Source organism: Anabrus simplex, chromosome 1 (genome assembly GCF_040414725.1).
Source record: "Anabrus simplex isolate iqAnaSimp1 chromosome 1, ASM4041472v1, whole genome shotgun sequence".
NCBI classification, from domain to species: Eukaryota; Metazoa; Arthropoda; class Insecta; order Orthoptera; family Tettigoniidae; genus Anabrus; species Anabrus simplex.
Genome location: NC_090265.1, coordinates 29898343 through 29922576, shown reverse-complemented (window position 1 = coordinate 29922576; position 24234 = coordinate 29898343).

The window sequence follows — 24234 nt, the reverse complement described above, 5'->3', positions numbered from 1 at the left end:
TTTGTACTGGACAAAGCGGAGGGGGACAGGTCTTTCTCCAGGAAATCTCGTTTTCTCTGTCATCTATCATTCCAGCAACTTTCTCCAATATCATTTCAACTGTCAGTCATTAATCATTGCCCCATTCATTTATTATTTATTTATCGTATGGCATTTACATTAACAGTATAATGAATTATAGATTTATATCTACATTATTTACATGTGGCGTTGCCAGGAAAAATTCACTTGTTTCTCCATTGAAACGTCTCAGTGGGCATTCTAGTATAATATGCTTCACAGTCTGCCTCTCAGCACCACAGTCGCAGCAGGATGACTTTTTCCTGCATTTATACAGTAGATCTGCACAAACACCATGGTTAGTCTGGATCCGGTTTATCTTGGACCATACTTTCCGAGGTCGTTCAAAGACAGGTACCTTCTGTGTAATGCATGGCATTTCTAAGGATTCTGCTGGAGCAAATTGTCTCCATTCATTAGACCATCTCTCAGTCAGGTTGAAATTACTGGCTATAAGGCTCTCCGCCGTGCAGATGGGTGGACGTCTTGTCTTGACTTAAGTCTGTCTATATGCAGGTGGAGGATATCCTCATATGAGTGGGCAATCTTTGATTATTCTGGATCTTGTTGTATTCATTCATCAGAGCAATGCATCTATGAAGGTGGGGTGGAGGAATATGGCTTAGTAAGGGCAATCATTGAATACGAGTTGATCTCATCGTGCCCGTGATCATTCTCATTGTGTCATTTAACTTACAATCTATTCTCTTCACATGAGGACTGTTCATCCAGACTGGGGCACAATACACCGCAGTAGAGAAAACCAGACTTAGAGCTGAGCAGCGTAGAGTAGTTGCACTTGTACCCCAAGAAGAACTACAGAGTTTTCGAATTATGTTGTTATGTGCTTGAATCCAGCCTTTGCTGGCAGGACATAGTGTTTACAGTGCACTATGTCTTCTGGTATGGGCTAGAGCAATTTTGTTACTTTCATTGATCTGACTCTCTTATCCTTGGCTTTGACAATATGAAAGTGACTGAGGTATGAGTGATGCTAGTAATGCCATTCCTTCTGCAGCCAGTCCCTGCTATGAATTGTGTGAAAATGTTGCTCATAGGGTCGGTTGGTGCATGCATTTCAGTGGGCTTGGCAGACTGATATGTAATAGCAACTTCTGGCGTGGTGAGGAAAGCAACGGGAAACTACCTCACTCCTCATTTCCCTAGTACGCCTCTTCAGTGATGCCTAGGCCATCTATGACAGCTGATGGCAGAGCTGTTGATGATCCAACCAGCCTTAGGGCTGAAGACTGAACATACATACACGTGTCTGAATCTTGGCAGCGCTCTTTCTCAGATGTTCTTGGAATGACAGTGTTCTGTCCAGTGTAACGCCTAGATATCTGGGGTGTCTATTATGGCTGAGGAGAATGTTATCGAAGTATACTTTGAGGTCCCTTGAAGCCACTCGGTTGTTCAGATGAAAACAAGACACTTCTGTTTTACTCATGGTTGGAGTCTCCATATTCGAAAGTATTTTCCTAAAAAAGAGAGATCTTTTGTCAACAGTTCTTCTGTCTGCTCGAAGCATAAGTCTTTAGTGGCAAGAGCCCAGTCACCTGCATACCCAAATTTCCTGGATATTGTGGAGGGTATATCTAAAATATATAAACCGAACAAGAGTGGGGCAAGCACTGAACCTTGCGGGAGTCCATTGTTTAGTTTGCTGGGTTTACTGATTTCATCCCCCATGACTACACAAAATGTTCTGTCACTCGACTTGTTATTTATAAGATGAGCCCGACTCCTACATGGAATCACTTTAAGGAGGTTGCTGATTACACCTTCTCTCCAGAATGTGTTGCAAGCTGCCTTTAAGTCGATAAATGCTAGTGAAGTCTTTAGTCTTTGCTGGAATCCTGCTTCAATGAAGGTAGTTAGTGACAAGATTTGCTCAGTACAGCTTCTTTGTGGTCTGAATGCTGCTTGTTCAATAGGGATCGTTGCAAACACTTTTGTAGCAATTCCATTCAAGATTAGCCTTTCAAGTAATATATAGCATACACTAAGCATTGCCCCAGGGGTGCTGACAGGCTTCGGCAGCCGGCACAATTCCTATCCTCGCCGCTAGATGGGGGCTTCATTCATTCCTGACCAGGTCGAATGACTGGAAACACATTGTGGATTTTCATTCATGGCCCACACCTTGCAAAGGCTCAGAGAAACAGTCCGGAGTTTCCTGCAGTAAATACACTATTTCCACAATGAAGAAAGTGTTCTCTAAGGCTCCATCAAAAACAACCATCTTTTGAGCAAAAATCCCCCATTCACCTTCCACTACAGCAGAGGTGCCAAACTTTGAAGTGGGTTTTCAGTAATATCCCCCCGCCACCCCGAATAAAATTTTCAAGTGAAATCCAAAGTATCCTCCTACCTTCTCGATAATGATACAACCTTAGCCCTTTCAGACAGCAATCTATTCTAAAGTACTATATATTACACCATAAAATTTGTACATTACCAGTGCTTGTTTTGCACCCAACAGCTGCTTTTCAGAGTGGATTTTCTTGAATCATACATCCCCCCTGATGGCATTTTCGCCTTCTGAACCATAAGCAATTCCAGTGCAATGTGCTTAATGTAGGCTTGAATTCTTTCTGATTTTTCCTAGCAACAGTGAAAACTGTTTCTATGGTACAGTAAAGTACACTTTATACTGCAAATACAACATTACTTAAGGTTTTATAGTAGAGAAGAGCAGAGTGAAGCTCCTTCAATCACAATGAATTTCACAACGCTCATGGGTAGCAAAGAGCAGTAGTGGCAGTTGAAGTATCATTGCCAACTCTCAAACATTGGAACGAGGAGGCTTCAGCAGTAATGCTCAGAAGGATTTATTTTTCCACCTTTCCTTTGTTTTTCTCCTAGAAAAGTAATTGTTCGTGATATTGTCACCTTTTCATATTATTTTCCCCCTTGGACCGTAATGTCGTAATTGTGACATGAAATCCGTAATAGCTGGCACCTCTGCTACAGCCAATTGGGGTTTCTGGATGGCAGCTGTTCATGAGGAAATCATGACCGTGATGGCAGGTTTTTTATGTCTCACTAACTACTTTTACAGTTTTTGGAGATGCTGAGGTGCTGGATTTCAATCCCGTAAGAGTAAATCTACTGACATGAGGCTGACATATTTGACCACCTTCAAATATCAGCAGACTGAGCCAGGATCAAACCTGCCAAGTTGGGGTCAGAAGACCAGTGCCTCAACTGCCTGAGCCACCCAGCCCGACACAACTGTAATAGACAATGTGCCTTTAACGGACAACTTTGCATGTGTATCATCTGTCAAAGAGCTGCTAAAGAATTATTCCAGCGTTCAGAGAGACAGTGTGTATATTCAGGCAAATTTTTCATTTCTTGCAGTCATCATGACAAAAAAAAAAGAGGGAAAAGGAAACAGTCAAACAGGAATTTTCTGTAATTGAGGAAGCTAGGGGATAAAATAATAGACAAGTAGGCTAGTGTACTGCAGAAGAATCTAAGCTAATAAGTGTTGAAAAGGGTACATTAGGCAATGGATGGGAAAAGGTAGACTTACCTAGCAAAAGTGAAGAGTAAAATGTAGGTAAATTTTCCTATAACCCTCTAACATCTGTTGTGGAACACACTTTCTGCTTTCACTGACGCAGCCTGACTGTCAAAAATTTGGAGAAGATTATTGTTATGTCCTGAAAAGCAAACTACGAATGAAAGTAATGAAAGTGCTGTAGGGATCTTCTTCACAAATAAACACATACTCTGTTTGCGTTTATACTGCTATGGGATATGTTCGGTGATTTAAGCATTAAGGTGTGTTTTCCAAGGTGAGACTGTAGCCGCCACGGCGGCCAGAGCTGCAACGACTGGGGTCGCCATATACGTTGGCGACAGCAGCCGCAAGCAACGGGCACGTGGGGCGTTTTCTTAAGACACGACTCCAGCCGCCAGTCGCGCAGTCCAGTCCGTCAGAAATGGACGAGAGCACGGGCAATTTCGTTAGTGGCAGGGCTTTCCTTGACATTTTAACCCGATGAGTGCTATGCCCGCCTATAGAAGGGCTGACACGGCCAGTCCACCAGTGCTACGCCCGTCTATAGACGGTGCGCAAGAATTTTAATTTTTATGAGTCTCCCGGTTCACTTTCGAGTACTAATTTGATCTCTGACATGTTCTGCCATATGTTGGGCATTATGTAGAACTAATTGATCGGAGATTATAGCTTCGGGAAGTAACTTGTAGAGCTTCTTGTAGGCGTCTATGGAGTTCACGTGTGATGTAAACAAACATGGTGGAACAACAATTTACTTCCTCTTGCAGCGATGCTATTTCGGATCACAGAATCTCTCAGTTATTAACAATAGCGGAAAGTGATGATGGAGATGATCATTTTAAGGAATTGTTAAGCGGTTTTGAAAGTGAGAGTGATAGAGAGAGTGCCGAAAATATTGTATGTGAGAGAGAAACAGAGCCTCCTTCTAAACTAAAGAAGAAAGACACTGCGAGTACAAAAGCTATTTTATCGCTAATTTCGTGGCGGATGGATTACTTTTCTTCACCAGAGTTTCAAGTAACTGTGACAGGCTCTGAGGGCCAAATAGTGTTTGATGACAACCCGAAAAACATTGATTTTTTTAGAAACTTGTCCCAGTGGAGTTGGTGCAGAAAGTTGAACAAATCGGCATCACAAACAACCAGTAGAAAACATTTAACTATCAGCATATTCCAGGTTTGGAAAGTATTTTAAAATATCAACGTATATACTTCTAAGAAGTTACATATATTAGCTGCCTACAGATTTTAGGAAATAGTATTATTATAGGGCTCTTTACTTTGTACAAAAATAATGCACGCATGGGCACATAAGTGTAATTTTGATTTCTCTCAAAGTAATATTGAACATAAGTGTAGGACTTTCCATTTGCATTTAGATTTATAAACAACCAACATTTATAAACATTTTAAGCTAATCACCCCACTGATAAGTTAAAAATTGAGGCTTCTACAATTTTTTTTTTACATACGAATGAAAAAACTCAGCACCGAGGTACCAAACAGTTAACTGGTAACTCAGCACTTGAAAGGTTAACGGAAGAAGAAAAAAAAGAAGAAGCAATATTGTTAATGTGGTATCTCGGCCCGAAAAGAAGGAAAGTCAACAGTATATTTGCATCGCACTATGAGGAAGGATGCTATAACATTTGAATTAACAGGCACCTTTTAAGTGATGAGACAAAGTTCAGGAAGTATTTCAGACCAAGTGTTAGTTTAGTTATATTCTCGAACTTATAAAAAGTGAAATTTTGCAAACCCCGTGCAATCTGTAGAAGAAGCCCATCAGCCCAGCTGAGAAACTTGCACTCACTCTCAAGTACGGATATTTTAATCTTATTTTAACAGTGTTTAGCTCAGCTGAATACATGTTTTTACAGTAAGACATAACGATCAGTAAATCTATGGTCATAATAGACTTCAAGTTTTTTTTTTGCTAGTGGCTTTATGTTGCACCGACACAGATAGGTCTTATGGCGACGATGGCCTAGGAAAGGCGTAGGAGTTAGAAGGAAGCGGCCGTGACCTCATTAAGGTACACCCATAGCATTTTCCTGGTGTAAAAATGGAAAATCATGGAAAACCATCATCAGGATTGCTGACAGTGGGATTAGATTCCACTGTCTCCCGGATGCAAGCTCACAGCTGCGCGCCCCTAACAGCATGGTCAACTCGCCCGGTAAGCTTCAAGTTTAACAAACCCGCAACTTAATTAAGTGACACAACATTAATTGCTCCAATATATTAATTATTTACATACTTAACATGCCATTCCATCGGTGTAATTTTATGGAAGCGTTTATAATTTAATTTATGGAGTTTCAAAGCCGTCTAGCGTACTACTACTCAGTCAAGGGAATGAAGGAATCAATAAAAACGCATAAAAATGATAACGCAGAGTGGTATTTACATTTTATTTAAAAGTACATATTGCACTGTATATTCATTCCTATAAATTATGACCCAGTAATCTTGATAAGATATCATGACTGTTTACATCTGTGCACGGCTGGGCTTTTATCGGCCCTTGATTGACAGAGGAGAATACTTGTGGAGGTGGTGTTGAGCAATAGTCACTTCCGTTGCAGCGAGTGCGGCCGCCAGCACTGCTCACTGCACCAGTGTGGCGGCTCAAGCCGCAATCGCGAGTCGCAGACCAAATTCAAACTGCCCATGCTCGGAATTGGAGACTTCTGTCGCCGTGCGGCTACAATCGCACCTTTAAGATTTTAGTTCAGTACCGATATGTTCATATAATCCATAACTGTTTTTGATAAATGTCTTTTTAATTCAGTCTTAATTTTGCAATAATTTCTATTAAGAATAGGTATACAACATATCTTAAAGTAATAAAAGATCACATAGTTTAAGTGTATACTTTCTCCTTTAAATGCCTATTTGAGGTGCCTAAAACTAATTTAAGATCCTAACATCCCAGGCAATGTTTGAAGAAATTAAACCCCATCATGTAGACAGATCAAAATAATCTCAGTAGCTTTTTATACCTCCTGAAGTTGTATTATGTTAAAAATTAAACATTGGTGCAGGGCGCATGGCATTTATTCACAAATACACGGAAGATCTTTGTCATCACTTTGTTGCTGGCTCCAGGGATTGTATACAGAAAGAGGCTGGGATTTCACAATAATCCTCTATTAAGGATGATACAGAAATACTTGATATGACGTCTGTAAAATGTGAGTTGTTTAATCTCCAATCAGAATCAGCAGCTTATGGAATATCTAAAGAAAACTGATCAAAATGAAAACAGGCCTCTCCTATTCTGCTTTAAGAGTTCTATTTGGCACTTATAGAACGACTGTCTCTCAAATATTTACAGGAACACTAATAACAAGTTAAAAAAAAATAATTGTATTCTGGCCAAGTAAAGAAACTATGCCAGTAATGATCAAGAACAGGTATCCGAACAGCAGAACAATAACTGACTGCACTGAAATTTAAGTGGAGCAACCACCGAACATGTGTTCCTGTACTTTCACTTCAAATGGAATGATCAGCTTAAAGTCAAACTGTTAAGGGGGAAGGTCAAGCTAAGCATTCATAACAAATAACTGCGAACTGCTGAACTTCCTGGAGCCCCGCAACAAAGCGATGACAAAGATCTTCGGAGTCATTATGAGTAAATGCCATAAACAAGTACTAATGTTTAGCTGGCACTTCTGTAATCCCTATGAAGTCTGGTCATGGAGCCCGAGTGTCAAAAATGATGTATGAAGGTACGAATAAAATAATATGCTCTGGACAAACACACACTCCAGCAGTTAGTCAAGAAAATCCGTAATGAAGAAAGGAATAGTTTTTGAATGAAGAAACGAAGACAATGACAACTATCGCACACAAGATTAAAGAAAGTAATACGCAGCAGAAAGGTATTCAAGCAATACTGTACTCATTTCAGGCAAAAAATTGCTACGTTTTACAATACCTGTAAGCAATCTTTTAACGTTCATTTATGGAACTGAAGTTATTTTTCCAGAGAATAAATTGTTATCCTGTATCATGAATATTCCTTGCTATTTGAAGTTCCATGCTATTTGTTATTCCAAACTATATGTCAAGAGTTTTGGTATAAAGAATGCCGTCAACACAAACCCTCCTACCGGTATATCGCATATTATGACCAGTATTAAGAAGAAACACAGTACATGCAAATAATAATACAGTAATTAAACTCCACTGCAAAACCAGTTTTTGAAATCTCTGACTATATAACTACCTTTACGACCCGGCCGACGGATTTGTAGGATTGAGGTTAATTTTCCAGAGAATAATTTGCTAGATTGTATCATAGAGCAAAATGCAGGGAAGTACCGATGAAGAGTTGAGTACTGTACCTCTGTATAAGGTTTAACCATATTCCTTGCAATTATAAGTTCCATGTTGTGTGTCCAGTCCCTTCCTTACTAGCCTCACTATCAAAAATTGCATCCACAAATAAAACCTTCTACCCAAATATCACATACTATGACCAATTCTATTTTATTAAATCTTTGACTATATAACTTCCTCTACGACTAGTCTGAATGACTCGTGAGCCTCTGAGCAAATTCTGGTACTGATTCATGGAGGCGTGCAGATTTGTATAATGAGCAAATAAACTCACTTATAATTTTATAGAACTTTCAATTCAAATAACTGTCAGCAAGTTCTGATGGCCGTTGCTTCCGCCTCTAACATTTACTTTGCATTTTCCAAAACAGCTTCTTTCAGTGAGGTTCTTCTAAAAATGATAAAGCTAAGGTTCTAAATTCACATCTTCTGGTGTTAATTCTCTGATCCCTAAGGGTTGCCCATTCCCTCAGATGTTCACAAGACCACATAGGGCTCTCTGCTTGTCACAACGTATTGTCAATTTTATCATTCTTTTATCAGTGACCACAATTCTGTCATGAAAAGTGAACATTCTTTTTCGTTCAGAGGGAATATGTTCAGTCTTCTTACATACAACATAATATGAAACCTGATAACATTGTGTACGAAACTGACACAGTACACTTAAGACAGCATTTTACACATTACATAATAGATCATTTACCACTTTTCAATAGTTGTGATCAATCTCAGTTATGTTTTCTGCGACCAGTATTGCACCGAGGCTACAAAGAATGTTTCTAATAGAAGTGCATTTCAGTTCAAAGGGGGAGAGAGCTTCACGTAGCTTAGTTCTTCAATTGGTATGCCCTTTGAATATTTTTTCTTCTGGTTTACCCCATGTTTGAATCTGGTCAGTTTGTGAAACAACACTTTCATTGTCGATGAATATACAATGGCAACAATATGTTTAGAAGCTCCTCCAAACCCTGCAGGATACTGACATTCCCCATTGACCACATTTCAGCTTTGATGTAAATAGACCAGTAGTATGAAAACATGTTATAAGACTCTAAAATAATAATCTTGCAAGTACGATAACAGAATTCATTATTAGCAAGACTATTGGTATTATAATAATAGTAGGCTACTAATTGAATCCTTTCCATCAACAATGATTAGTATAACATTTCCTTACCTCCATTAATACTTTGTGGGGCGGGAGAGTAACAGATATTTGTCAAATACCTTCTGCCGAAATCAAACTATTGTTTTCTCTCTCAACTTCTATTACAGTCTTTTCTGGAGTAATTAATGCATCAGAATATTTTTGGGTCCAAATTGGAGAAAAAGGAACAGACCCATATTTGACACAGCCACTTGTTCAATAATCCATCGCGCAGTTCTGAATGCGCTTCAAAATAAAGATGCCAACTACTCAAGTAGCAGCCTTCCTATTGCAAAACCAGGCATTTCAAATACTGCACAATGTACTGTTATCAGGCGGTAGGAAGTACGTACTACTATACTAGTTCAGCAAGTGAATCAGCTCAGAAGTGGCTACTGATTCTCTGTTCCAGTCTGGTACAAATCTATTTTACAAGCGTTTCAGGTACAGTACACGAGTTTTCTGTGATCTGAAAACAGTTTGTTAATCTGCAATCAGCAGATATTCGAGATGCCAACTATCTCACGGTAATCAGTTATACCGAATCATAGGGAATAGGGCAGCAGGTATTCAGTGTCCAAATGCAACGTGCGCAACTGGCGGAAACGGGAGTGTATTTCAAGCGACCAACAAGTCTCGCAAAGCATTTCGTGGATAACGAAGTGGCAACTTTCTGCAAGTAGAGGAGAATCTGCTTAAATATGTGATTTCATTAGGCAAGGACGGATATGCCGTTTCCCACAAAATGCTGTATTTTAAAGAATGAGAAATAGTTGCTGCACATGCAGAGATGCCAACTTTCAAGAAAGGCAATTCGTAATGCAGCCGCTAAGGCACCGGGAGAGGGGAGGGGCGCTGGTCCCCCCCCACCCGAAATCTTAATAACTTACATACCATTGAAAGCTTGTAGTTCCTGTTTGGTAAACATACACTGGTGACATGCTTTTTCTTTTGATAACATGTGCATCCTCTGCACTAACAGAGCACGACAGTTCGGAATTCATATTAGCGCGGAGTTCAGTTTTGCTCTTCCTCATCATGCGCATCTGAAAAATCGCGGCTACACACACTACAAAACACGTGTGAATTAGATTTTGAGGAACGCAGTAAACAGGGTCATTCCTTCGAGTATTCCACCCTAAATTTTTGAACTACTTTTGGTTTATTACTAGCGTCACTATTCACGGTAACGTCACCACACGTATTTTCCTGCACAAGAAATCGCTGCATTATTTCAAACCTTTCGCATTTTGTAACACACGATTACCATATTATATCCTAGAAGAGCAATATATCTAAATTTGGCAACTAAAATCTCAATAAATACTTCAACAGTCACGCACACAGTATCCACAATGAAACGCACTTTGTCACCACTTTGCCAACAAAACAACGACAAAAGAACTCCCATACTTGCATGGAAGTCTGATCATGTGACTAACAAAGACAACAACTCCACAAGATATACCACTTCACAAGTGCCTATATTTCCGGTACTGGAAGCACACACTGCGTTCGGCGCGTGAAAACTCAAAATATTCTTAATTGAGGGGCAGGATGATTACTGAGAAATCCAGAAATAATATTGTGAAAATTCAAGCTGTAATGGCAATCCTTGTGCATCTTTTTGAACACTTCATACACTTAAGATTTAAAAATGAACAAAAAATCGTAATTTGTGGTGTGTGATTCGTAAAGGCGCAATTACGATGGGTAATTCGTAATTATTACGATTGAACCGTAATAGTAGGCATCTCTGCACATGGAATCAGTGTCGGGGATTAGCGGAGGCTGGATTATTACTTTTATGAAGAGAAATGGACTTGCTCTTCAACGAAGAACATCATTATGCCAAAGTTGTCAATTTTTCCAAGATCTTGTATCAGCTGATGATGACGCAGAGGGGCATCGAAACTAGTTCTGATTGAAATATATGTTGTAATTACATCTAAGCAACAATTTTTATGTACTGAGTAAGGTGGACCCAAATTAGAATACGGACAAACAATAAAGTTTATTAATTTAACATTTACGTATAGCAGCCCGGCTATTCATCAGATCACTAATGTTCTAAAAAACAAAACTTCAACATAGCCTTCAGGACAGTAAATAATAACCAGAACATATTTTTCAACCACAATAAGGTCAATAATAGTAACAACTTTTACTCAAGATCTGGGGGTTATAGATAAAAATGTACACAGTGTGGGTTCACATATCTTGGTCAAACAGGGAGAAGCTTTTACACAAGGTATCTGGAACACTACAATGCTTCCAAACATTCAGCCATGAGCCAACATGAGTGAAACGGGGCATAAATTCACCTCAATAGAAAAAGATTTGACGATCATTAGAAACCTAGGTAAGGGGTATTGAGTGAGATGGAAAACTTGTACATTTATTTGGAGCAAACTTATAATAAAGATAATCTTAACGACGTCATTGACAACAAAAATCCGTCATATAAGGCAACTCCAAGATATATATATATTTTTTTTGCTAGTTGCTTTCTGTTGCACCGACAGAGATAGGTCTTATGCCGACGATGGGACAGAAAAGGGCTACGAGTGGGAAGGAAGCGGCCGTGGCCTTAATGAAGGTACAGCCCCAGCATTTGCCTCGTGTGAAAACATGAAACCACAGAAAACCATTTTCAGGGCTACCGACAGTGGGGTTCGGACCTACTATCTCCTGAATATTGGATACTGGCCGCACTTAAACGACTGCAGCTATCGAGCTCGGTAACTCCAAGATTAATCCAGACTGTAAATCAGAATAAAGTCCCCAATATGTTTCAATCACAGCACACATTCGTTCCAATTAACACGCCTAATGCTAGGCCCGCCCAATCCAATTTGAGTAACGCCTTTCTAGCAATAACACATGCTCACAACATACACCACACTCCCCTTTCCCCTCTACGCTCCACCCCTCCATTCCTGCATCAATACTTCACTAGAAGTAGAAAGGTTAGTCCTTCAGACGCAACCGGAACAAGTGGATCCAGCTAACATCCGACTAGACAAGTTCGGCCACAATTATGGGTTGGTCTCGGATGTTTAAGACCTAAAAATAGCCCAAATAAGCAAGCATATATGACCTCAAAAATGAGGAAATATGACCTCAAAAGTGACTAAATATGACATAAAAATGACAAAATATGACCCCAAAATGATTAATCAAAATATGGGCATTTTAAAATAAATTATAAATCGGAACGGTAATTTCTCTGATACATATTTGTTAACTAAATTCTTTATTCTTTCTTTAATATTAGTTTTCTGAATATACATGTGCAGCAATTATTCACAGTCTATTACCCTTGATTCACTTATCAAACCTTTGTGAACTAAGTTCGCTAAGATTATCAGATCACACAACATTGTAAAAGTCCATGTTTACACCCTGCATTGGTGGTTTAAAATATGAGAAAACTAGAAATCAATCTATTTAAAAAAATATATTTTCGAACGTTTAAGCCCAGATTTCATTAACATTATTCAATTGCGTTAAAACTGAGCACCAAGAAACGAATTAAATAGATGTCTTTCAGTACATTATGGTAGGGCGTCAGAGCCTATAGCCTATAATGCAAACTCGCATACCTTATTCATTCTTCTCCGCTGATAGAATTGAAGTGTATGACAAGATTCATCTTCAAAGCATCAGGCGTGAAAGACCTCCGATTATCAGTTAACACATTCTTGTAAGAGGAAAAGCTCCTTTCTACATCACAAGACGTTATTGGTGCATATTTAAATAACGTTAAATCACTGCTGTCGAGTATGCACTTGTCTTGAAGTGTGCTGGTACCTTCTCCTCTAAGAACATCATTTATCTTGCACACACGGTGAAAACCATCATTTCGATTAAGCACATTTTGAAGTTTCCGTTTTACACTGTCACCAACTATTCCATGTGATTGGTGTACTGAAAGTTCAACACTTCTCACAATGTCAATACTTGCAAGAATTTCCCAGCCAGCAGATTCTAAACGAGTAATTGCACTCGATATATTTCCAAAGTTCGACTTAATATATGCCAAACTGTTGGAAAACAATTCCTGGGCAATCTTGATAGAAGAGGCATCATCTTTGTTGAAGCCGTAAACAATGTTTTTGATAGTGGAGTAGTTTACGCAATAACACGCAGCAGCATCGAGCCATGTCCCCCACCTAGTAAGAACTGGCTGTGGAGGGAGTGGCGTCAAAGGAGCTAACTCCTTGAAAGTCGCAACCCGCAGTGGTGCTTTCAAAAAAAAATTTTTGACGTTGGAGCAATATCGGTAACAAAGAGAAGAACGTTTTCCCGTTCAATTTCATCCTTCCACAAAATTTTTAGTGCATTATCAAAAAGAATTGCAATCGTTGAATGATTTGCTCTCTCTAAAACTTCTGAGGTTAGTAGAAAAATATCCCCAGGGCGATCAGCATGGAGTGTTCCAATAATTACATTCCCTATATATCTGCCTGCAGTGTCCGTTGTCTCATCAATAGATATCCAAATCTTATTGTCTGCTACACTGTGTCTTATTCAATATAGAGTATCTTCACAGCAACGCGATAAATAGTTTTTTCACAGTGTTGATTCTGTAGGAACAGATTTTTTAGTGTATTTCTCCAGAAAATTCTTGAAATGGGTATTGTTCACCTTGTTTAGAGGAATGTTTGCAGACAGCATCATCTCACAAAGTTCCTTTGAAAAATCCGAACATCTGCCCATTGCTGAAGATGTAACAGCATTATCGAATATCAATTGCTGCCTCTTCTTATCGACATGTTGTCGTTTGACATTGTTGCTGTGTTTCGCCGTGTTACAATGTTGTTGCACATTAAAACGTTTTTCAGCCACGACTTTCAATTCACACAACTTGCAAAATAGAACTAAACCGTCAGTACAGAAATATTCTTCTCCAAATTCCTTAACAAAGCTTCGTAACTTAACACTAGTAGAAGACGTTTCCTTAGGCATACTGGAATGTGTGCTGGGATACGATTTACTGTAAACTAACGCTTGTGTAAGTGAAAGGAGGTTGAGGTTCTAATATCTGAACTAAGACAAGTGAGCGATTACCAGAAGTAATTAGCTCACTGCTGGGACGAGATTTTCCGGATTATTTCTGTCTCTACCTGGGAGACCGGGTTGCCGTTCTACAGCGGGTTGGTTATTCCACTATTCGACTTGTATGAACAGCGTGATAAACTTACCGAGAAGCAGTTTCGTAAACACTAGTTCGCATTCGGTAAGCTGAAGATGATTTTGCACACCTACAGTTGTCGTCAAACCGCCGAAATATGACGTTTCTACTAAAATAGCTCAAAATATATCCTTATGGTAAAAAATAGCCAAAATATGCATTTATATGACAGATTAAAATCACTTAATTGTTACGATAATCACCTGATTTGCACCGAAAACTAATCAGACAAGAAAATAGAGACAATGAAAAAAAATAGGACTTTTCCTAAACATCCGAGCCCTAATTATGGTATACAGTGAAACCTCAATTCTCCGTTTTTCGAGGGACCGTGAAAATAAAACGTACAACACGGGAAAACGGAAAATCCGGGAATGAATGAAAACTATCAATTTGGCTAAACATCACAAAAATGAAATATGTATAATTATAATCTTACAAATACTCCTAAACCAAACCAAACTACAGCCCCAGTGAGACTTTGCCTGCCAAGCGACCGCTGCTCAGCTCGAAGGCCTGCAGATTACGAGGGGCGCATCGTCAGTGCGACGAATCCTCTCGGCCGATATTCCTGGATCTGTAGATCGGGGTCGCCATCTCACCATTAGATACGGTAGCTCCACAATTGAAGGTAATCACGTAGGCTAAGTGGACCTGGAACCAGACTTATATCCAGGTAAAATTGCCTGACCTGGTCGCAATCGAACCCGGGCCCTCTGGATGAGAACCGGGCATGTTAGACCGCAAACCGCATTAATTACCGGTACGCGAGTTCAAAATCTCGATACTTTATATTCAATTTTACAGGGGAATCTTCGTCAGTTTCCCGTGAAAACTTCTTTCAGTTCAGCAACTTTGATTACGCTAGCCAAACTCTTCGAAAAATCTAACAACGCCCAGCCAAACGACAATCGACCACAAGTACGGTAGCTTTTAATTCTCTCATCTAATAAAATAAAGCATATTAGATACAAAAGCACCCAAAATGATGGCGAAATCCGTTCATTTCTTAATCTTTCATTGTAATTTGGTTTCCGGTATACTGTTCGTAGTCAGTTTCTGGAAATCTCGTACCGCGCAAATTAGGCCTACATCGACTTTTAAAGGTTATGTTGAACTCGAAAACATGGTTTCGAATGTAAGTATCGATTCTTAAAAGTTCTCGAATACATTATATTCAATTCTGCGCGTCACAAATCCAATCAAATTAGAAAGATAAAAGAAATATCAAAACTTCAGAAATTACGGTTATTCGTGACCTTGAGGTCATCTGGAAAGTGCGATCGCTGCACATGTCAGTACGAGTTTGAAATGATACCAATCATTTAAAATGTAACGTGCGCAAGTAAAACGACTGCGGTTTTTGGTATTTTAACACGAAAACGTAAAATTCGCAGTCTTACATTAGTAACAGTAATAGGCAATCCCAAGACCTCCCATGGCTTTCTTTTTTTTAAATGTAAGGTGCAACATCTGTTTTCGTCTCGCTAACATAATCATGTACGATAATATAAAAAATACTGAATTTGTGTTAAGGAGCAGTTTCGATTCCTGCCTGAAAGCCCACTTAGGTCTGCAGTGCCCTGAGCAAAGTGCCGAAAACCCCTTCGACAGTACGATCGAAAAAATGTAAATAAGAAAACATCTAACCCTGGACATAATATGGACGTTTTATAAGTGCGAACATTTGACGAAACTCGTTCCGTCTTCACGCAGAGCTGTAGAAATACGCCGTGTCTTCTAGCAATTGCTGTGGCCACTCTCTGCCCTATGATTTTCCGAGATTCTCTCAACAATACCACCCGAATGCGATGCTAAGATGGTCCCTTATGCAAGTTCACCGCCGATCGCCGAACGCCAAGATCCATAAATATGCCATAGCCGTCCTTTCGTGAGATACAGTTTATTAAAAAACGATTGATCGAGGATTTAGCGTTGATGGGACTGGAATTTCTGGACGGTTGATCCGGGAAATCGTTTCTTCGAGGAACGGATAATGCGGGACTTTTACAACGTGATTTAATTATGATGCTCTCGGGACCACGTAATTTGAACGCATATTCCGGGAAAACGTACTTTCCGGGAACGGATAATCGAGGTTCCACTGTATTACACTTTTATCTTTATATTTAGTGGGCTCTACATTCGTCATTCTAAATTCTTTTTCTCTTATTCAGTTACAGACAATACTCATAAATCATCCAAAGAGTAAAACAACGTACCAACGGGTACATTAATTCGTAAGAACGGCACAAAAATTCCAAGAAACATTTTACCATACAAGCACTTAACTAATAAATGATTTGACAACATGTTCCAACGTACACGTTTTTAACTTCTAAAATAGTACCATCCTACTACCCTTCTTCCTAATGGGATATTCAAGCTCAACAAGATTGACATTATACCACAGTTCCGGTTTTGTAGCTGCCGCTCTCAAATTTATGACATAGGTCATCATAAGTACCTTTGGATGAACACATTTTTACAAACTATCTACCTAATGATTCATCCAACAGTTGGTGAAGTTCCAATTTGCGCTTGGGACAGTTTTTAGTCAATGTATTATATATATGCTTCCTTGTTACAAATTCTGGGTTTTAAGTAATGAACACATTTTAAACCTATAGGCCCATTAATATCTAAAGCACAACCTTTTGTATACCATATTTTCCGGCATAATCGTCGCAACCTTTATTTGCAATACAAAAATTGGACTTTAAACATTTAATCGCATAATCGTCGCATGTCCAAATTTTGTTCACCAATCTAGTTAAAAGGTAAATGGAACTGCGATGTATGTTGCACATGAATGCGCAATTTAAATACATGTATGGATTCTGGGCAATTTGGCAACACAGTCACATTTGCGAGATGTTGCACAACGTATAAATAAATAATACCGGTATATGTACGACGCATGGCTTACCAGTAGGATATCGGCAGTTTGACATCGTGGTCGCGAGACAGTGTAGAATTTATTCACCACCAAGTTCTCATTTGAAATACGTAAGGCTGTAAGTTATCGCCAGGAAATACCGGTACCAACACACACTTGTCTTCTAGTAGACAAGAGGTCTGATAGAATTCTGTGTTATTACAACCACCCGCCCCCCGGCGCAACAGTCGCGAAGGACCTTAGCCTAGCAAGCGACCGCTGCTCAGCCCGAAGGCCTGCAGATTACGACGTGTCGTGTGGTCAGCACGACGAATCCTCACGGCCGTTATTCTTGGCTCTCTAGACCTGGGCCGCCACCTCACTGTCAGATAGCTCCTCAATTGTAATCAAGTTGGTTGAGTGGACCTCAAACCAGCCCTCAGATACAGGAAAAATTCAATGACCCAGCCGTAAATTGAACCCGGGGCCTCCATGTAAGAGGCAGGCACATTACCCCTACACCATGGGGCCAGCTTCTGCGTTATTGCGCACAAAGTGAAATCCAAGACGATAACGCAGATTTCCACGGAATTATTCAGCTCACGGTCAGCCAAATTATTTACGATGTCTCAGCTGTCATCGCTAGACTCTTATCTTACTACTACGTCATAAGTGTCTGGGCATGGGATGAAAACTTTTACCCAAGCAGTCAAGATAATTATTATCCAATGGTATTAAAGTTTTATTTTATAAACTCGTCAGTAATGTAAAATCATCAATAACTGGGAAGAAATATTAACCTAATTACCGTAAGTTTAAAAGAAATTGAAAAAATAAATGTTTGTTACTGACGTCTCTGAACACGGTCAACTATAGTAGATCTATAGAATAATTCTATACATCAAAATAATTAAAATAGTCTAAAACAAAATTCATAATTTTTCGCAACAATTCGGCGAACGTTTTTCCAACCTGAAAATAAAAATGAACGTATTAAGTTAATTTGTCATTAATTTGAGTATTAAAGTTAAAATATTACACTTGCAAAAAATTATCGCTTTGTTGTGAAATGCGGACTTACCGGTACGCAATTTATTCCAAATCTTCGGTGTCGCTATCGCAGGTTTCGCTATCTGATGCGCCGTCCTCGCCTCTGTTAATACCAGTATCAGATTCTTCGTCTCCCTGCCACACTGCGTCATCTTCGGAACCGTCTAGTGCATTCGAAATCCCAGTCCTTTTGAAGCTCTTGGAGACTAGTTCAGGTGGTATAAGATCCCAACTCTTCTTCACCCACGAGCATAACAAGTCCAAGGGTGGACGCCTTGATATTTCCGGCGGGCGTCAATTGCTGATCGCCGCTCATCATCCACTCGTTGTAAAATCGACGTAAGTGGTCTTTAAAGGGTTTATTAACACATACGTGTAGTGGCTGCAAAGCAGATGTTAGGCCACCAGGAATGACTATCTGTCGTGTCTTATTTGTAGTGAGAATTTGCTTCACTTCGTACACGAGGTGACCTCGGAAACTATCTAAAACAAGCAGAGCTGGTTGTTTTAGTAGTGCACCAGGTCTTCTATTCCACACAGTTTTAACCCAGTCCAGCATGAGTTCTACGTCCATCCAACCCTTTGGTTGCACTCGTACATGAATTCCACGGGGAAACTGTATATTCTTAGGCATCGTTTTCCTCTTGAAAATGATGTAAGGCGGCAACTTTCTCCCGTCAGCTGTAATGACTAGCATTGCCGTGCATCGCAACTTCTCACTACCGCTGGTTTTCATTAATACACTCCGTGATCCTTTTAGCGCAATAGTGCTGTTGCGAGGCATATCAAAAAAGATTGGAGTCTGATCGGCATTACCGATTTGAGAAAGCAAGTACCGGTACGAAGTTTCCTTGCGCAAACGTATGACAAATCTGTGAAAATTTACAATCTTGTCCGTGTAATCAGCAGGCAACTTTTGGCTTAGTGTTGTTCTCCTTCGCACTGACAGATTGTGTCGTCGCATGAACCCCTTAATCCACCCACGAGTCACCTTAAACTGAGTTACCAGTATGTTGTGTTTGCGCGCTACCTCCTGTCCCTTAATTAGTAACATTTCATATGATACACTGCAGCCATTGTTACCCATTTCACTGACGTACCTAAAGACTTCTTCGTCAATTATAGGAAACTTCCCTGTTTTAGGACCTCTAAACGCGCGTCTAGAAGGGTTTGTGCTTTTTAGCTTGTTTTTTACTTTCCGCCAGTCACGCACCAACTTTTCACTCAAAGAAAATTTTCTTTCTGAAGCTCTGTTCCCGTGCTGTTCAGCGAAGGCAATTACGCTTAGCTTGAATCCCGCAGAATACCGTATTTCACGGCATAATCGTTGCCACCGCGTAATCGTCGCATCGTTTATTTTCAATACAAAAATCGGACTTTAAACCTTTAATTACATAATCGTCGCACGTCCAAATTTTGTTCACTAATCTGGTTAAAAGGTAAATGGAACTGCAACGTAAGTTGCACATGAATGCGCAATTTAAATACGTGTATGGTTTATGGGCAATTTGGCAACACAGTCACGTTTGCGACATGTTGCACAACGTATAAATAAATAATACCGGTATATGTACGACGCATGGCTTACCGGTAGACTATCAGCAGTTTGACAACGTGGTCGCGAGACAGTGTAACTATTTATTCACCGCCTACATATTATGAGTTCCCATTTGAAATACGTAAGGCTGTAAGTTAACGCCTATCGGCAACGTCGCCAGGACATACCGGCTAGGTAGGTTGAATGGACCTCGAACCAGCCCTCAGATACAGGTAAAATTCCCTGACCCGGCCGTGAATTGAACCCGAGGCCTCCGTGTAAGAGGCAAGCACGCTACCCCTGCACCATGGGGCCAGCTCCTGTGTTATTGCGCACGAAGTGAAATCCAAGACGATAACGCAGATTTCCACGGAATTATTCAGCCGAATTATTTACGATGTCTCAGTTGTCATCGCTAGACTCTTATCTTACTACTACGTCATAAGTGTCCGGGCATGGGATGAAAACTTTTATCCAAGCAGTCAAGATAATTATTATCCAATGCTATTAAAGTTTTATTTTATAAACTCGTCAGTAATGTAATGTAAAATCATCAATAACTGGGAAGAAATATTAACCTAATTACCGTATGTTTAAAATAAATTGAAAAAAATGAATGTTTGTTACTGACGTCTCGGAATACAGTCAACTATATAGTAGATCTACACCGCGCTAGCTAGAGCTCCGGTTTGCGAGCTTTGCGCAAGCGCAGTAGTGTGTCGCAACCAACGAGCTAAACTGATAAATTGTTGCATGCTTGGCTGCTCTGGAATGGACAGATCACAGATGCATTTATTTGTTTCAGATTTACGTGATTACTGTAGACATGTGTGCGTGAGAATTTAAGTTTTTAATTTGTGTTTTGGGTGTTTGCAGAAATAATTTGTTTTAATAGTGAACAATTACGGAAAGTCATTTATATCGCAAAACATTAACGTGTGAAGCATTTATAAGCGATTATGGGTAAATATAGAAACTATTCTGCGGGCTACAAGCTAAGCGTAATTGCCTTCGCTGAACAGCACGGGAAAAGAGCTGCAGAAAGAAAATTTTCTGTGAGTGAAAAGTTGGTGCGTGACTGGCGGAAAGTTAAAACTTAAATTCTCACGCACACATGTCTACAGTAATCACGTAAATCTGAAACAAATAAATGCATCTGTGATCTGTCCATTCCAGAGCAGCCAATTGGCCAATACTGTTAGGCAGCAAGGAAGCATGCAACAATTTATCAGTTTAGCTCGTTGGTTGCGACACACTACTGCGCTTGCGCAAAGCTCGCAAACCGGAGCTCTAGCTAGCGCGGTGTAGATCTACTGTATAATTGACTGTATTCCGAGATGTCAGTAACAAACATTCATTTTTTTCAATTTCTTTTAAACATACGGTAATTAGGTTAATATTTCTTCCCAGTTATTGATGATTTTACATTACATTACTGACGAGTTTATAAAATAAAACTTTAATAGCATTGGATAATAATTATCTTGACTGCTTGGATAAAAGTTTTCATCCCATTCCCGGACACTTATGACGTAGCAGTAAGATAAGAGTCTAGCGATGACAACTGAGACATCGTAAATAATTCGGCTGAATAATTCCGTGGAAATCTGCGTTACCGTCTTGGATTTCACTTCGTGCGCAATAACACAGTTTTATTTTATAAACTCGTCAGTAATGTAATGTAAAATCATCAATAACTGGGAAGAAATATTAACCTAATTACCGTATGTTTAAAAGAAATTGAAAAAAAATGAATGTAGCGTGCTAGCCTCTTACACGGAGGCCTCGGGTTCAATTCACGGCCGGGTCAGGGAATTTTACCTGTATCTGAGGGCTGGTTCGAGGTCCATTCAACCTACCTAGCCGGTATTTCCTGGCGACGTTGCCGATAAGCGATAACTTACAGCCTTACGTATTTCAAATGGGAACTCATAATATGTAGGTGGTGAATAAATAGTACACTGTCTCGCGACCACGTTGTCAAACTGCCGATAGCCTACCGGTAAGCATAATATGTAGGTGGTGAATAAATAGTACACTGTCTCGCGACCACGTTGTCAAACTGCCGATAGTCTACCGGTAAGCCATGCGTCGTACATATACCGGTATTATTTATTTATACGTTGTGCAACATGTCGCAAACGTGACTGTGTTGCCAAATTGCCCATAAACCATACACGTATTTAAATTGCGCATTCATGTGCAACTTACGTTGCAGTTCCATTTACCTTTTAACCAGATTAGTGAACAAAATTTGGACGTGCGACGATTATGTAATTAAAGGTTTAAAGTCCGATTTTTGTATTGAAAATAAAGGATGCGACGATTACGCGGTGGCGACGATTATGCCGTGAAATACGGTACTTAAGATGCTCCATGTAACCTTTAATTACATAAGGTGGAATTTGATCTGGTCCTGCGGATGACTTTTACATTTATAGCCCTACTTAAGATGCTCCATGTAACCTTTAATTACATAAGGTGGAATTTGATCTGAACCTGCGGATGACTTTTACATTTATAGCCCTGATATTTAAACAGTTTGTATTAACACATGAATTGCTTGGACAAATATAATGTGCCGTGTCTGGAGCATATACAGAATAGAAGAACTTTGCAAATCCTTCTGCTACATTCTGATCGTTATCTAATATTTTATCCTTATATTTTAATGCACTGCAATTACCATTATTTTTTCTTTTCTTTTTAACATAAGCCCAAAATATTTTGTATTATCTGAGACATCTTGTTCTAACTGATGCTATATAACTTCTACAAGCTGATCTGATCGCCGACTTTACATCCGACCTTAATATTTTAAGCTGTCTATTGGAATATTCTGAAGTGTGCTTTCGTTTTTTGAAGTATTCTTATTCCTTTTTTTTTTTTTTTTATGACATCCACGAACCACACGGGACACTTCCTAGACTTTGCCTTGCAACAGAGATCTTAAGCAAAATTCGGCTGAAAAACTACAGTCCGATGATATAATTCTGAAGTTGGATGGATGTAACCTTTCCAAATACTCACAGCAATATATGGCAAATATTTTGAAGAATATATGTTTCGCTTACCCGATTTTCTGCCTCTTGCATCCTTGGGAGTTGCCAAATGTGCTGTCGGAGACTTTTGCAGTGCAGAGAGAGGTACAGTTACCATTCGGCCACTAATATCTTTGCTGCCAAGATGGGACATATGTACACCTTCTGCCCTCATGACATAGAATGGTGAGTTTGGAAGATATTCCCATCTTAATGTCCTATCAGCCAATGTGATAAGGTCATAGTGTGCAAGATCCACCCGATTTTTGGCCATCGGTACACCATTGACCAGTGTAGGTTTTGTAAGAGACTTATTCTGCACAAGACCCTGAAACATCACAGTTCATTTACATTAACAATATAGCAAAGGTGAAAGTTAAAAATAAAAATCTTCTTTTATAGATCTCCTATGATATCCTATTTAATCCTTACACTGCACAATTATTGACACATACACAAAAGAAGGCAATTATGAGGTAAAACATTTATATTTTCAGATTGGGTCTTTTATACGATATGCATTTTCCAGCAGGAAATAGGAACTTGCTGGAGTAAATAATGGCCAGTATTGGACATTAACAATGCTTATTGTTGACTATCCCTGGGAGTGAGAATTGTAATTTACCCACCTAAAGAACAATGACCTTGGGCTGTTACACGAGGACAGCAAATTGCAGTACTACAATTACTATACATAATACACTGAATATTTTACATACACATAAACCTACATGAAGATAGACACAGACTGATTCACTACACAACACATTCTCATTTAATCTGCATACTTTCTGAGCAGGGTACTTCTCAAAACAACAAATGATGCACAGAGGGGGTTTGAAGGGACATCAAGCACAGAAGTAAGTGGTCTGCTTCCACTAACAGCCACCCTTGCTAGGTTTTTGACAATTTACATTCATTATACCGCAGACAGAACAATTCAGTTTGGGCCTTTTTTTTTCAAATTGTGTAGAGAAATGCTTCTCTTCGCGTCTTATGAGCGGGATAGAGAAAGAATGTCCCCCTCTAACCGAATGATCTTCCTTCAAACCGTTGAAGCAGTCCATCAATTACAAATTGCTGGACCATGCGGTGAGTTTCTTAGAATTTCCTAAATCATACGACATCCAAATATTCAAGTGTGCTACTTTGATAATGACATGGCAGATTATTTGATACAATTTTACAGTTGTTCTACTAAATGGGTAGGCTGAACAGAAGCAATCAAAAGGCTCAATTCCATTCATGTACTCACAGCAACTAACCTGCATATTAGGTTTGGACACTACTTGTTTTCCACTTATGGAGTTCACTTTGACTTCAGTAATTCCAGTATTTCCTACTGTAAATAACTCTTCCCATTCATGCCAGGTACATCCTAATATATCAATAACAACAGTTCACCTCTTTTCATTTCAGCAGTCTTCATAAGGGCTGGAA